The sequence below is a fragment of the Leptinotarsa decemlineata genome, unplaced genomic scaffold (genome assembly GCF_025532065.1).
Source record: "Leptinotarsa decemlineata unplaced genomic scaffold, Ldec_3_MD MMD2_tig00026354_RagTag_RagTag, whole genome shotgun sequence".
Taxonomy (NCBI): domain Eukaryota; kingdom Metazoa; phylum Arthropoda; class Insecta; order Coleoptera; family Chrysomelidae; genus Leptinotarsa; species Leptinotarsa decemlineata.
This window is the reverse complement of record NW_027412702.1, coordinates 644,315-657,541: the sequence shown is the minus strand read 5'-3', so window position 1 is coordinate 657,541 and position 13,227 is coordinate 644,315. Positions and strand designations below refer to the sequence as shown.

The 13,227-nt window shown below is 32.6% G+C and overlaps 1 protein-coding gene across 1 annotated transcript in view; it reads left to right on the top strand.

Moving 5' to 3' along the window:
• Positions 1-13,227, top strand: part of LOC111507642 (ras-like protein family member 10B) — a gene marked incomplete at its 5' end in the record, with an annotated part of 144,680 nt that overhangs the window by 63,553 nt on the left and 67,900 nt on the right. The gene's annotated exons all lie outside the window — the stretch shown is intronic.

Genomic DNA, 13,227 nt, shown 5'->3' with positions numbered 1-13,227 from the left:
AACTCTTTATTACACAAACACCCTAAGAAATCAAATCAAGATAACCTCATCCCATAAATCAGTTGTTCATCTTCCAATCATAATATTTTCATCATTTTCCATTCAGCAGCAACTCAACGTTTTTCAAAACAGAATTGTTTAGACCATACCATACATCAATGAATACAGTAAAAGAGTAATTGGGAAGACTCTTCTCTAGATGTAAATTCCACTGAAATTGATTTGAAATATTATGTTTTTCTCATTTTCGAAAACAAACGTTACTTTCAATGTAGTTTTCTTCATCCTTTATTATTATTGGATGGATACTCGACGAATCTCGATCATTCTAGTATTCGTAAATTTATATTTAGATATTTACGAGTTTCTCCCATCGTGAAATACTTTTCTTGTTTTTTATGAAGCTACGGCGATAACTCATTATTTTCGTTAGAGTGCTATTCAGCTTATCCCATTAGCAAAAAACTGTCATTTCAAAAGTGGGAGATTTCATTTTTGTCGATTGAAGACGAGAAAAAATTACTTGAGAATTCATGCTGAAAAGTGGATCATTATTATATTTCTCTCGAGTTTTAATGATGTCTGCAATTTAAATTTAATTTGAATTTTTGAGGAGCAGATATTCGATTCTACTTCTCAATTGCTGAAAGAGCCCGACTCATTTGATGAAATGAGGAACGAAGAATATTTTATTTTTCATCTCAGTGAATTCAAGAAGGAGCTGGATATGATTGAAGTCAGTTCCAGTCGGACCATATTTATTTAGAGAATTGTTGGAAATCTTTATAGTATAGGATTCCACTGCAAAATTATGTAGGAATAATGTAGACAGTTAAAATTTAATTTTGAAGTAATTTCATAAGTAGGAGAATTCATTTTTCATAAGATGCCAATTATTAATTACCCGCCAGTACTATTAATCAAAATATTATTAATTGACTTTCAGGAATGAATTTCGTTTACATTTTATGGAAATAAAGCCTACAGCACTTTAAAATAGTATATTCGAAAGATTTGAAAAGTCACAGTTGCTACTGATTGTTTAGCCGCTACCTCTACGCAGCCAGGTGTAAATAGGTATGATTTTGTTTAAACTTTTTTTTTATTATGTATATTTATTTCATTTACACCACATTGAAGATCATTTTTTTCTGTACTTAATTTTGTAAAGGTGCTTGTAAAAAAACTCCGCAAATGAAAGTTTCCTGACTTTAAAGATGCTAGGTACTGAAAATAAAGTGACAGAAAGTGAGTGCTCGACGCTACTGGTTAGACAAGGACGCTAAATACCAGCTGTAACTGTTTTTTGAGCCATTGCGCATGTCTCGATAAATAGGGTTCTCAGTCAAGCAGCTGAGCTGAGGGTTTGTGTTGATTATAAATCCTAACCAAACTATTTTGCAGCTAGTAATACGTTTTACTTTTATTGTTGTTGTTTCAATAATATCAAAATAATATTACTATTGTTTATGTAAAGCTTAAATTAACAAAATGTCGAAGTGTTTTTTCTGCAAATAATCTACTCATTTTTGGGAAAGAAAGTTTTTGGCTTTCTACTACTCCATCTTGATACAAAAAAAGGGTGAGGGAATCTTCCAAAGAAAGGAAGGAAATAATCAATTTGAAAATAAGTAACTATTTACATAGATGTGTAGATCATGCAAAGAAGTAACTTTCAGACACAAACTGAAAGAAAGTCCTCCTGAAATAGCTACTTTCATATAAACATTGAATTACACGAAAGAAAAAAAATTCTTTCGAAACAAATACTTCTATATGAACACTGAATTATACAGAAGATACTTTTCTCTACCCAGTTTGTATTTCAAACATTCGTTGTGGAATAAAAATCAGATATCATTCTCATGAGTTCTACTTTGAATGAATGGTAGAATGGTAGAACAGTTCCTTATTCGACCTTACCTGAGTAACATATCGAAATGGCTCGTTTATGAGAAAGATGAATGAAAATTTCAATGGTGGTAAGTAAGGAAGCTAATGCACGAAGAAACATGTGTCTTGATCATTGTGTTTTTTGATAAGATTAATGTGATGCAATTAGTAATTATTCGTCACAATTGTTGAGTCCAAAAGTTACATACCTAGAATCCACAAAAAAATAATGTTTGGACAGGCATGATAAACAACAGATTGATAAGACCTTACTTTTTCTATGGTAATTTGATAGCTTAGCGATATTTACATCTTCTGCAAACATCAATGCTCTCCGTCTTGATTCAAGCATTCCAAGATTGCAACAATGCACAATATTTGAATCCTCGTTGTGTTTTTCCAACAAGATGGGATACCACCGCATTACTATCAGTATTAAGGAGAGTTTTATTCACCACATTTGATGAAAGATAGATTGGTAGATGTGGATCAATTGAGTGACCACCAAGGCCTCCAAATTTGACCCTTATGGAACTCAGGTAGGGTTATTGACAGAAATGACTTAACGTGACGTGACTTCCAACATATTTATATTTACTTGTGGAAACTATCGAAGACTGTAATACAATGTAACGAAAGTTAGAAAATATACAGACTTGGTATGAAGTTAACAAACTATATCTCAATGCATCCAAATGTAAAGTAGTGTCTTATAGTAGTCATCGAGTACAATTATCCAGTAGATACCATTTCACTGTCAAGAAGTAACTCAGTTAAAGATCTTGGTGTATATTTTGATCAAAATTTGTCTTTTTCCAACCACATTAGATCGAAAGTAAGTGAAGCATTGAGAGTTTATGGATTTATAGTTTGCAAGTTTAGATCTTTTTCTAATATATCTTCTCTATTTTCTCTTCATGTAACCTACGTAAGGTCAAAATTAGAATATGGCTCTGTTCAATGGTCTCCATTCTACAATTTTATTGAAAAATATATGTTGTTCCGTTAATCAGCTGTCGCACCCCTACGAACGACAACCCTCAAAAGTCGAATCTTGTGCGAGCTAAGGATTAACGAGGTCTTACCTTTCTATGTGTGATTTCTAACACGGGTTGGACGATATCAAGTGAAAATCGATCGTTGAGACTAGGGCTTGAACCACCGACCAACACGGCAGTAGTTTTGAGTGAGTGAACAAAGCACCCACGTCGAACCGCCTGGCTACCGACCGACAAATTGCTATAATACATGTCGTTTACTAGAGTTTATTTACTTCAAATCTTATGGTATCTATCCTGATAGAGGTATTCCATTCTTACGATAACATTCATTATTGAAAGTCTTGAATTACGCAGAAAACTTGCTGGAATAATTTTTTTTATATAAATTACTGCACAATAATGTGGATACTATGGAGGTGTTTTCTCTTATAAATTTCTGTATGCCTCATTTTATAACTAGAAGTACAAAAACTTCTTACAGCCGACTGGCCAGAACCAATTTGAACCTCAAGTCACCTATCTTCAGCATTTGCAATGACTTCAATTTAATTTAAACTTTGTGATATCTATTTTGATTCCCTAGAATATATTGTTGACACTGCATCTCAATATTTCATGTAGAGTTTTTAATTTTCTGGTATAGTTTTTTCTTATTCTAATAATCTTATTAAATTATAATATTATTATATTATAATTTTATTATATCATGATTTTGCTATTCATTTTCTCAAAATGTAACTTTGTAATTATGAGGATCTATATTACTTTCTTAACATACATAGTTATCCCTGGTTTTTAATTGTTGGGTAATAAAGCTATTATCATTATTATTCTTATTCATAGTTCAGGTAATGCAATATATCATCGAGTTGACTGTTGTTGATGAACAAACGGTGAACAATTAAAAAAAAAATTGTTGAATAGTACATATTATATCATATGATATTAGTTGTATATGATCATTAGTTTTGCTCAAAATTTATTATGTAAGTCCCTGATTAAAATAGGTTATTGTTCACAGAAAAATGTCCTCTACCTAATGCCAAAAAAAAACTTTATTGCATGGAAAAAATTCGATGACGTCATTACATTGACAAATACTTTTGTACTTTTTTCACAATTACCATCAAAAGCATACATCCTGATTCATAAGGCCTGTCCCTTCATATCATTTTTTGTTGTATATAAAATATTTACGAAAAATACTCCACGCTCCACGGTCAGCACATAATGGGTCTACGGGGATTAATGAAGGGTCGTGCAAATATTGATAGTTGCTTCATAAATACATTGGACGAACACACGCGATCCATATCATTTGATAAATGAAGCATTCCGACAATAATCGATTGAAAAGGTGGGGAATTTGTTCCGTTTGTTGTTTATTCATGGTATCATTTGATTTCTTTCATTTTCTTTTTGTTTCAAAGATGAAAATGTGATTATTCATAAGTTAATTCCTTCCTCTGCAAATTGAAATAGATTTGAACAATGAATGAAAGTAATTCAGTTCCTACTACATTAGAATATTTTCAGTAACTTACACCAATCAGAAAAAAGTTAGTTAGTTTTGAGTTTTGGGGATCAAATAGTTCAAACTCAGTTGGTCTATTCGGCAGGACAGGCTCAAAGTGTGTGCTCTGCTGATTCATCATTTTATAAACAGAGACGACACGCACTGTCTTTCGAAAAGTAGGCCTGCTCTAAACTAACAATAATAATGATGATAATAATAATAATAATGTTTATTTACAAACAATATAACACATACAAAAGAACAAATAAAGAGAAATATCACAGAAGCAATTCAGACTGCTTGTATAGTCTACACAAAGTCAATCCATACAGCTAAATAAAATACTTATGTACCGGTAAGAAGTTAATACCATATGAAACCTCCTACATAAAAATATTGATAAGACCTCGTAAATTTTACCACGCCGTCCATGCCACACAAATAAACAGCCGACGTTCGGTAACTATTTAGTTTTTATGTCATTAGAATTGACTTCGTATAAACTATACGTGATACGATATGGTGACACATCCGAGAAGGGGCATATTTGGGTTTTTCAATAAGGTCACATGTAGGTAAATTTTACAATTCAGTAAAATGACATAATCATAAGACAGATTGGTCTCTTTTTTTTATATACTCATTTGGAAATTATAATTTTGCTTAACATATCACGTACCATCTTGAACATCGAGTCTGTAAATTTTTTTTGAGTCTCATGAGGTACGTACTTATATGTTCTATAAATCGATTGATGTAGCCGTTACCACGTGGTAAGAAATCATAATGAAAAATGAGAAATAAAAGTTCCTATGTTTCTTTACCATTTTTATTTGTAACTAACGTTACTGCAGTTTCTTCCTATAAGGACATTTTCAAACTCATACATTAAACTTTTTTTTGTAACGTTAGTTACAAATAAAATAGAAATAGAAATTTCCATTTATCATTTTTCATATGCTCTAGGTGCCAGGTAATTGACATTTCGCTGACACTCCATAATTTTTGAAGTTATTTCTCTTCAGTAAAAAGCTATATAGTTTCCATGAGATTTACATATCGATCATTTTTTGAAGAACCACTCTTCCGTACAGAAATTTGAAGTACATATTTCAATTAGAAATATCTGATTCGAACATTCTGATTTCATCATTTAATTCAAAGCACCATAAGCTGTTGTCGTTATCTCCTTAGGATATTACCCTAAATTCGAGGTAATTCGAGTCCAAATTGTCAAACATATATTTCATTTTCATATTACAAACTTTATTTCCAAGTGTCCCCAATAAAAAATAATTGAATATCTGAAGGATCTTTCAGAAACAAATGATTAGATTAATCTACTACTAATCTATGCAGTGAAGTAGTGAAAAAGTGCATCCAGAAAACACAAACTTTGATGGAATTGTTTCCAGTTCGCTAACTGTTTTCACAAGCAGCATGAGAGTACGGCAATGAACAACCATTGCCTCTTTCCAAGGCTAATCTATTCGGCAAATCGGCAGATTTTGAATGAAAGCGAGAAAAGAGTTGGATCATTTTCCACGAACTTGGATTTGATACGTGAATAATGTATTTGCCATTTTTGGCACGAATAAGAGTAAGGTAACTTGTTTCAATAGCAGATTCTCAAAAAGTGTTACCATTAGTTATTGTATGTTCAAGTTATAAGAACCATCGATAAGGGTTCAGAATTGCGTGTATTAGAAAGAATACTAGCACTATTAGATATATCCCTGACAGTTCCCACCATTGCCCGCTACAAAAATAGCGGATCTACAGTTTCTTGTCCATAGGCAGGCCATATATACAGGTCGCTTCTTTTATCATGTGTTAACATGGCTATATTCTAAACCGTAACAGATACGAAGACGATTAATTGGGAAAAAAGGTAACTGTCATCGGGAACAATACAATGGTCGAAAAAAATGTATGGGGACTCTTGCCCTTCTCGAGTTATACGGAAAAAACCAAAAATTGTGTTTTTCGTTTTTTTTTTCCGAATGGAATTGTTATTTTGGAGAATATAAAAAAATAAAAAAAAATGTTATTGTATTCGAAGTGTAAAATGACGATGTAATGATAAATATTCGATAAAACGTTTCGTATCAACATGGCCACCATCAACTTTTTTTTTAATACGAACCTTTCTTTTTCAGTACAGATATTGATAAAGCGATGAATTCACAATCCAAGGGTATGTCACATCTGATATTTTCATAGCGTTTCATTTGAAATAACCACCATCATTAGTGACAACAATCAAACAGAAAAACAATTTATTTTATCATGACCTTCTGGGAAAAATGAAACCAATACGGAAAATCAAAGCTACATGGCAATCTACATTGAATGCTCGAATTGACGACCACTTTGTTGAATGCACATAAGTTGACGGTTCAGACAATTTCTATGGCAATTTTCTAGCATAATAGGTGTGTTTGAAATGGTCGATATCTGTACTTTGTGTTGAAAAAACTTTGTCCTTTATGTATCCCCAGACAAAAAAATCTAAAGGAGTAAGATCTGGGGATCGGGCTGGCCAGTTAATTGGTCCATTGTTTCCAATCCATTTTCTTGGGAATATTGCACCTAAATGTTCTCTGACTATTGCTGCATTATGGGGAGGAGCGCCGTCCTGTTGAAAATATTGTATTTCATGGCGGATATTCAATGGCAATCCATCTAAGTAGTCATCGAATTCATTGAATTGAAAATGAAGATACATTTCACTATTCAAATGATCATCGTGAAAGAGAGGGACAAGGATATTTGTTCCCACAATTGATACCATTTCGGGGGTCGGAACTTTTTTTTAGTCAATTTCCCCCTCTTCAAGGATCTTTTTTTTTAATTCAAAATATTTTCAAAATATAAACAACAAAACCGAACACTGCTTTTTAGGATATTTAATTGTTTATAACTTTTAGACTTTTTTATGAACTAATTTAATATTTTTTTTTCACAATGATCTAGACAATATTCCGGATCGAATTAGCCTAAACACTTGATTTTACTAAAAGTATGTCCATTTAACACAAATCTAAACTTAAAGCCCAGACTACAACCAAACACTTATTTCGAGCCTTTCTTGGAAATTGGTTTCTGTTTGTAATTATTCCACCTATAATGGGTATTTCTGTTAAACCAACCATTGTTGGTGAATTTTTATTCGTCCGTCCATATTATTTTTTTACAAATATTTACAACCTATTTCTACATCTTAACCACTTCGCAAATCGTTCTCTCCTTCCGTAATCCCTATCTTTGAGGTGATGAACTTTGCGTATCCTGTAGCATTTATATTTGTTCTTTTTCAAAATAGTTCTGGTGGATTTTACAGAAATCCCCATTTCGTGAGCAATTTCTCGTAAAGAACAATCTTGATTAGCATAATTTTTGCCAATCCTAAATTTGAAACAAAAATATGTTTTTTCACTTTGTAAATTTTTGTGTGATAATATTTGCTTACCCATAACATTTATTTGACTCTAACGGAGTCAGGTCTGGTGATCGTGGGGACCAACAGATAAAAGGGCTTTCAATCCATCTTCCTTGAAATTTTCCATCAAGATTTGTTTTTTCGAACAAGTACGTATTTTAGATATACTAACGTATAAATCTCGTGAAATCTGACAAAAGATATTTTTCGAGTTTTTTTGAACATACTCTAAAATTTGTCCATATATCTCTATATTCCCTCTTTGTCTCGGTACATGGGTTTCATTTACTTCCCCTGTTCTATTGAATAACGTATTGATCCTGCAGACAGTTGTATGGTGAATTGGTTCACAATCTTATCACCAACTAAACGCACAATCTCAATTCTATCGACTGAGTTGAGATTTACCATTTTGAAAACACCTTTTTATAATGGGGAATGTTCCTCCTGACGAAAATCAAGTAGTTTTCATAAAAGAGATCTAAAACAACGCATTTCAAACTTATCATTTCAACCTTTTCCTTAAAAAAATTATTTGAATACTTAAAAAAGAGGAATGAAATAATGCATTCAACATTTAAAGGGATTCGTTTCTATTTCACTATTTGGCAACATCGGTTATAGATAATAAAGGACAATGAATCTGTTTGTTACCTGTATGAGACAAACAAAGATGACATATTTCAGAAGCGTGCTGTTCTGTTTACGTATGTTTCGAGTTCCGAGACATTTTGTGACATATGACATTTTGTGCACCTAACCTATCTTCCTATATATAAATAAATAACAAAACAACTTTTGTTTATGTGGCTTGTGGAGGTAGTATTCAACTATAATTTATATTTTACCTTAATTGTTGATTTATAAAGATAAATTTCCTTTTTTAAAGTAGAATATCTAGGTACGTATAAATTATTTCAACTTGATATAGGCGCTGTTGCCAATATGTGAATTAGAAATAAATCCCAACATTTGAAACATCAATTTGAATACTTTTCAAAGTGAATTTGAAAAACTCATGAATTAAACTCAACTTTATTTTGTTCAAATTTGCATTTGCTGTAATAACCCAAATTGAGGAACATTCCCCATTCACTTCACCAAATATTCGTGGAAAGCGAACAAAAAAGAGACAAATCAATTTCAAAGCATGCTATGAAAAACAGTGTCTGGCTTATTGATTTAATCATAAGAATATGCCGTTTGAAATCGCGACCAATGTTTAAAAAAAAGCATATATAGGGGTATTTTTACAATCGTTGATTGACTATTTATTATACCAAAAAATCAAACGATATGGATAAAACATTTTCAACTTTTGTTTTTTTGTTGAACTTGGGATATCTATCTGTACCTGGTACGATGATGAATATTTCATGTGTTTTTCATTTCAATGGCTACTTCACCTTTCCTTCGAAGTGTACAGTTAGTCAAAAAATCATGAAGTTGTGAATTTGTCATCATATAACTAAAGCACTGTATGTGATATTGGGCTGATACTTGGTATATAACGGTTTGAAATATGCCCAAATCAAATGGGCTATCCACTTTTTCGATAAAAAAAATGCCTATTGGCCCTTTCAGAAATTTCGACCCTTCGAGCAGATCATAGTAGAAAAATGTTTCATTCCAATAGCTTGTTATTTGAATAAAATAAAGGTTAAATATCAGTCAGGTAGTACATAACAAAAAGACAGTCATTCGTGTAGATGCATATGAAAACATTAGTATAGTTTGTAACGAGTAGTCTTAGACATCTACCGATGATGCCAACTTGCTTGGCGAAACGCGCATCGAAAGACAGCCATTTTGTTCTGTTGAGGAAAATGTGTTTTCGCCAGAGGTTCCATATTCCACTATTCAAATTATTTTGATTCATAGTTTTCTCACCAATAAACATTTTCTTCAGTACGCAGTGAAAATACAACTTCAATTATTTTTCATATACCCATAAAATAACTTGTCTGTTGATTGAATATAATTTATTTTATGTAGCCGTTAAATTTGGCGAGAATTGAATTTACTGAATTGTATAATTCGCTGTGGAAACAAATAAAATTCACCAGTTAAAAATAAAAATGATTTAATAATTTCTATGAATTTCCACGTTCAAATAATTGTGGAAATGTGCTTTAAATGAAATGATTTAACAGTCCGCAGAGGGTTGGCAGTTTTTATTGCGGCGAAGATAAAACTGGAGAAATATTGTTAGAGCATCAACATTTATAACACGAATACAGTCAAGTCCGGAAAGGTTTATTATAATTGCGGGCTTTGTGAGCAACTCATTTTGTTTGAAAACCATACGAGGCTGAATTTTTTATCCTTGATTTTATGTTTGAAGACATCACCAGTGGAGATTATTATTCATTAAAAGGTAGGTTATACCCAGTTCTGCAACAGATGACAAATATGGATATGAGTTTTTATATCTCTTGAAGCCATCATACTTGGGGTACGAAAGTGTATATACTGGCTAACAAATTTCTTTGATACTTTTTTGTAACCATTGTCAAACCATCGAACACTTTTCACCATTGATTGCTATTCTTTCGTTACTTTCTGTTGTATAGAACTCAGCATAGAATTTATTGTTATTTTTTGAAGTGATAACTTCTTATGGGAGGAGAAACCGCTTTACAGCACCAGTCTGTCTGGCTTCCCTTTCTCTCACACATACTTCAGCAGAAGGCAGGCTCGTCCTCTCTCGTCGGACAAACGCTCAGTGTTTAGTGTGCCATGGATATATAGTGTTGACTGTATTTTAAAAATCTAACCAGCAAACACGTAATATATGGATGTTGATCTTACAACTCCAACTGACCTCCCTGTAAATTTAGATCAGGAGCGAGAGCTTCTCAACTCTACAACTCCTGATACAATAACTGAAACTAAAAAAAAAATGTTTGGTGGTGCGACCAAGAAACGACTGAGTCATCTCCTCAAGAGCTCTCCTTATGAAACCGCCTTGCACCAAATTCTTGAGCGACAGAATATGTCTCAGGTGGAGGAACAAACCCCAAGAGCATTAGCAAACGTTTGCGCTCAAGTAATGATTCACCAAAACCAGAGGCGAAAAAGCCCTGCACGGTTGAATCTAAGGCATCGTCAGTTGTAGCTGACGTGCAAAAACTCTCATATGGGAAGTTTGTCACGGGTATCACCTTGCACCTTGCACCATGACTATCCGACTACCTCATTAACGATGAAACAGCAGAGCATATACTCTGTGCCTGCCCCACTGGGGACCAAATCAGGTTTTTATAGTTCGGCAGAGTCGTTCTCTTACCATCTGACCTCCACCGCAACCCGCAAGGGTCGAATAGACCCCCTCACTTTAGCCTTAAGCTAACGTAATATTCATTGATTATATGAGACATGGCTTACAAATGATGATATTGCTTTCGTGTATGTACATATTTGGAAAAGAAAATGTTTGGCTTTCTACTACTCCATCTTGATACAAAAAAATTGTGGAAATCTTCCTAAGAAAGGAAGGAAGCAATCATTTTCAAAAGGAATAACTCTATACATAGATGTATAGATCATGCAGAGAAGTAACTTTCAGACACAAACTGGAAGAAAAAGCCTTCCTGAAACAGCTACTTCTATATAAATTCTGAATTACACGAAAAAAATCTTTCGAAACAAATACTTCTATATGAACACTTTCCTCGACTCAGTTTCTATTCCAAACATTCATTGTGGAATTGAATCAGATATCATCCACAGGAGGGCTTTTTCTTCCAGTTTGTGTCCAAAAGTTACTTCTTTGCATGATCTACACATCTATGTATAGAGTTACTTCTTTCAAAATTGATCGATTACTTCCTTTCTTTGAAAGATTCCCATATTTTTTTGAACCAAGATAGAGTAGTAGAAAACCAGAAACTTTCTTTGGCAAAAATTAGTCACTCCTAAAAATATAAACTTTTCAATTTATTATTAGTATCATTATTTAATCCTATAAAAGTAACAATGGGCTTATGGTAGCTATAATATATGTACACACACAAAACATTTCACAAGTCCATTAATTCCAAAACTAAAGAATGATAAGTGAGGTTCTGATGTCTATATAGGCTTGACTTTATATATAAAGCCACCGAATTTGACCGCTTACATTTAAGCGAACTTAAAGGCGTTTGTTGATACGGTGCATACAAAATTGAAGCGTTGAGAGCTTCGCTTACTGTAATGTGGGGAATATGGACATTAAAAAAACCACCTTTTCAGCAAGACTATGACAAATAAGTGTTTGCAAACAGCATTTTCAGTTCGTACCAGAAGAAGCTTGAAGAGAGCTCAAATTTTGTTCAATCATTATCATTAAAATGAATGTTTAATATAATTGTCTAATATAATATAAACTGATTTGAAATTCCTGAAAAAATATTAAAAAAGATTAACCGAAAATAACAATTTTATTTGAACAAAAAAAGTGGGCTCAAGCTGAAATCATCCACAAAGAGGAACACTGGTTTAGGAGAAAATTCAAAGAAGCCGCGTAATGTTGTCCAACAACGCATTTAGTTAAGCTAGCGTAGAGATACGTAACATATGGAAACCTTTTATCAAACGAAAAACGACCAACTCCCGCCAAACGGTCATCTACCGCTAAAAACTAATGAAGCAGAGAGAGAGAAGAGGGGATAGGTGAAAACACTCGAATGGCCTATAAATAGTCGGATCTCGGAGGAATAAGTCCAGTTATCACCCGAAGACGATTGTGGATACTAACAATCGTAACGTCGTGACATAACTTGGTTTGAAATCTTTTAATTTTTATTTTTGTTTTTCATTTTTTGTTGATGATCATTTTTAATTTTCAGCTTTTATTAATATTTAAACTTTTATTTTTTGATTGTTGTTTGGTTTTATGGTATTTCTTTGTAATTTCAGTTTTTTTCGTTCAAATAAAATTGTTATTTTCGGTTAATCTCATTTAATGTTTTTTCAGGAGTTTCAAATCAATTTATATTATATTAGACAATGGGAGTCCGAACTGATGAAATACATTAAAATGAATGTTGAACTGATGTTATGTGAATTATTCCCACTGAAATTTTCAAATTACCATTGTGTGTGACGTATGAGAGAGTTTATTTATTAAATGAATACAAAATACCTTTCAATTCCATTTTGTTTGAAATATTACAAATAGACTTTCAATAACCATATTGCAATAAATATAAATGTTCACCATCACAAAAATAACCATAAATGCTAACAGTATACGTGTGTATATCTACCTATACTCATATACAAAACCCTAAAATAGATATCTTCACTGTGGATACAAACACACCACAGCTAACTGCTACAAAGTTTCCAGAATGTATAAGCTTCTGAATACAGACACGGTGATTGGCGCA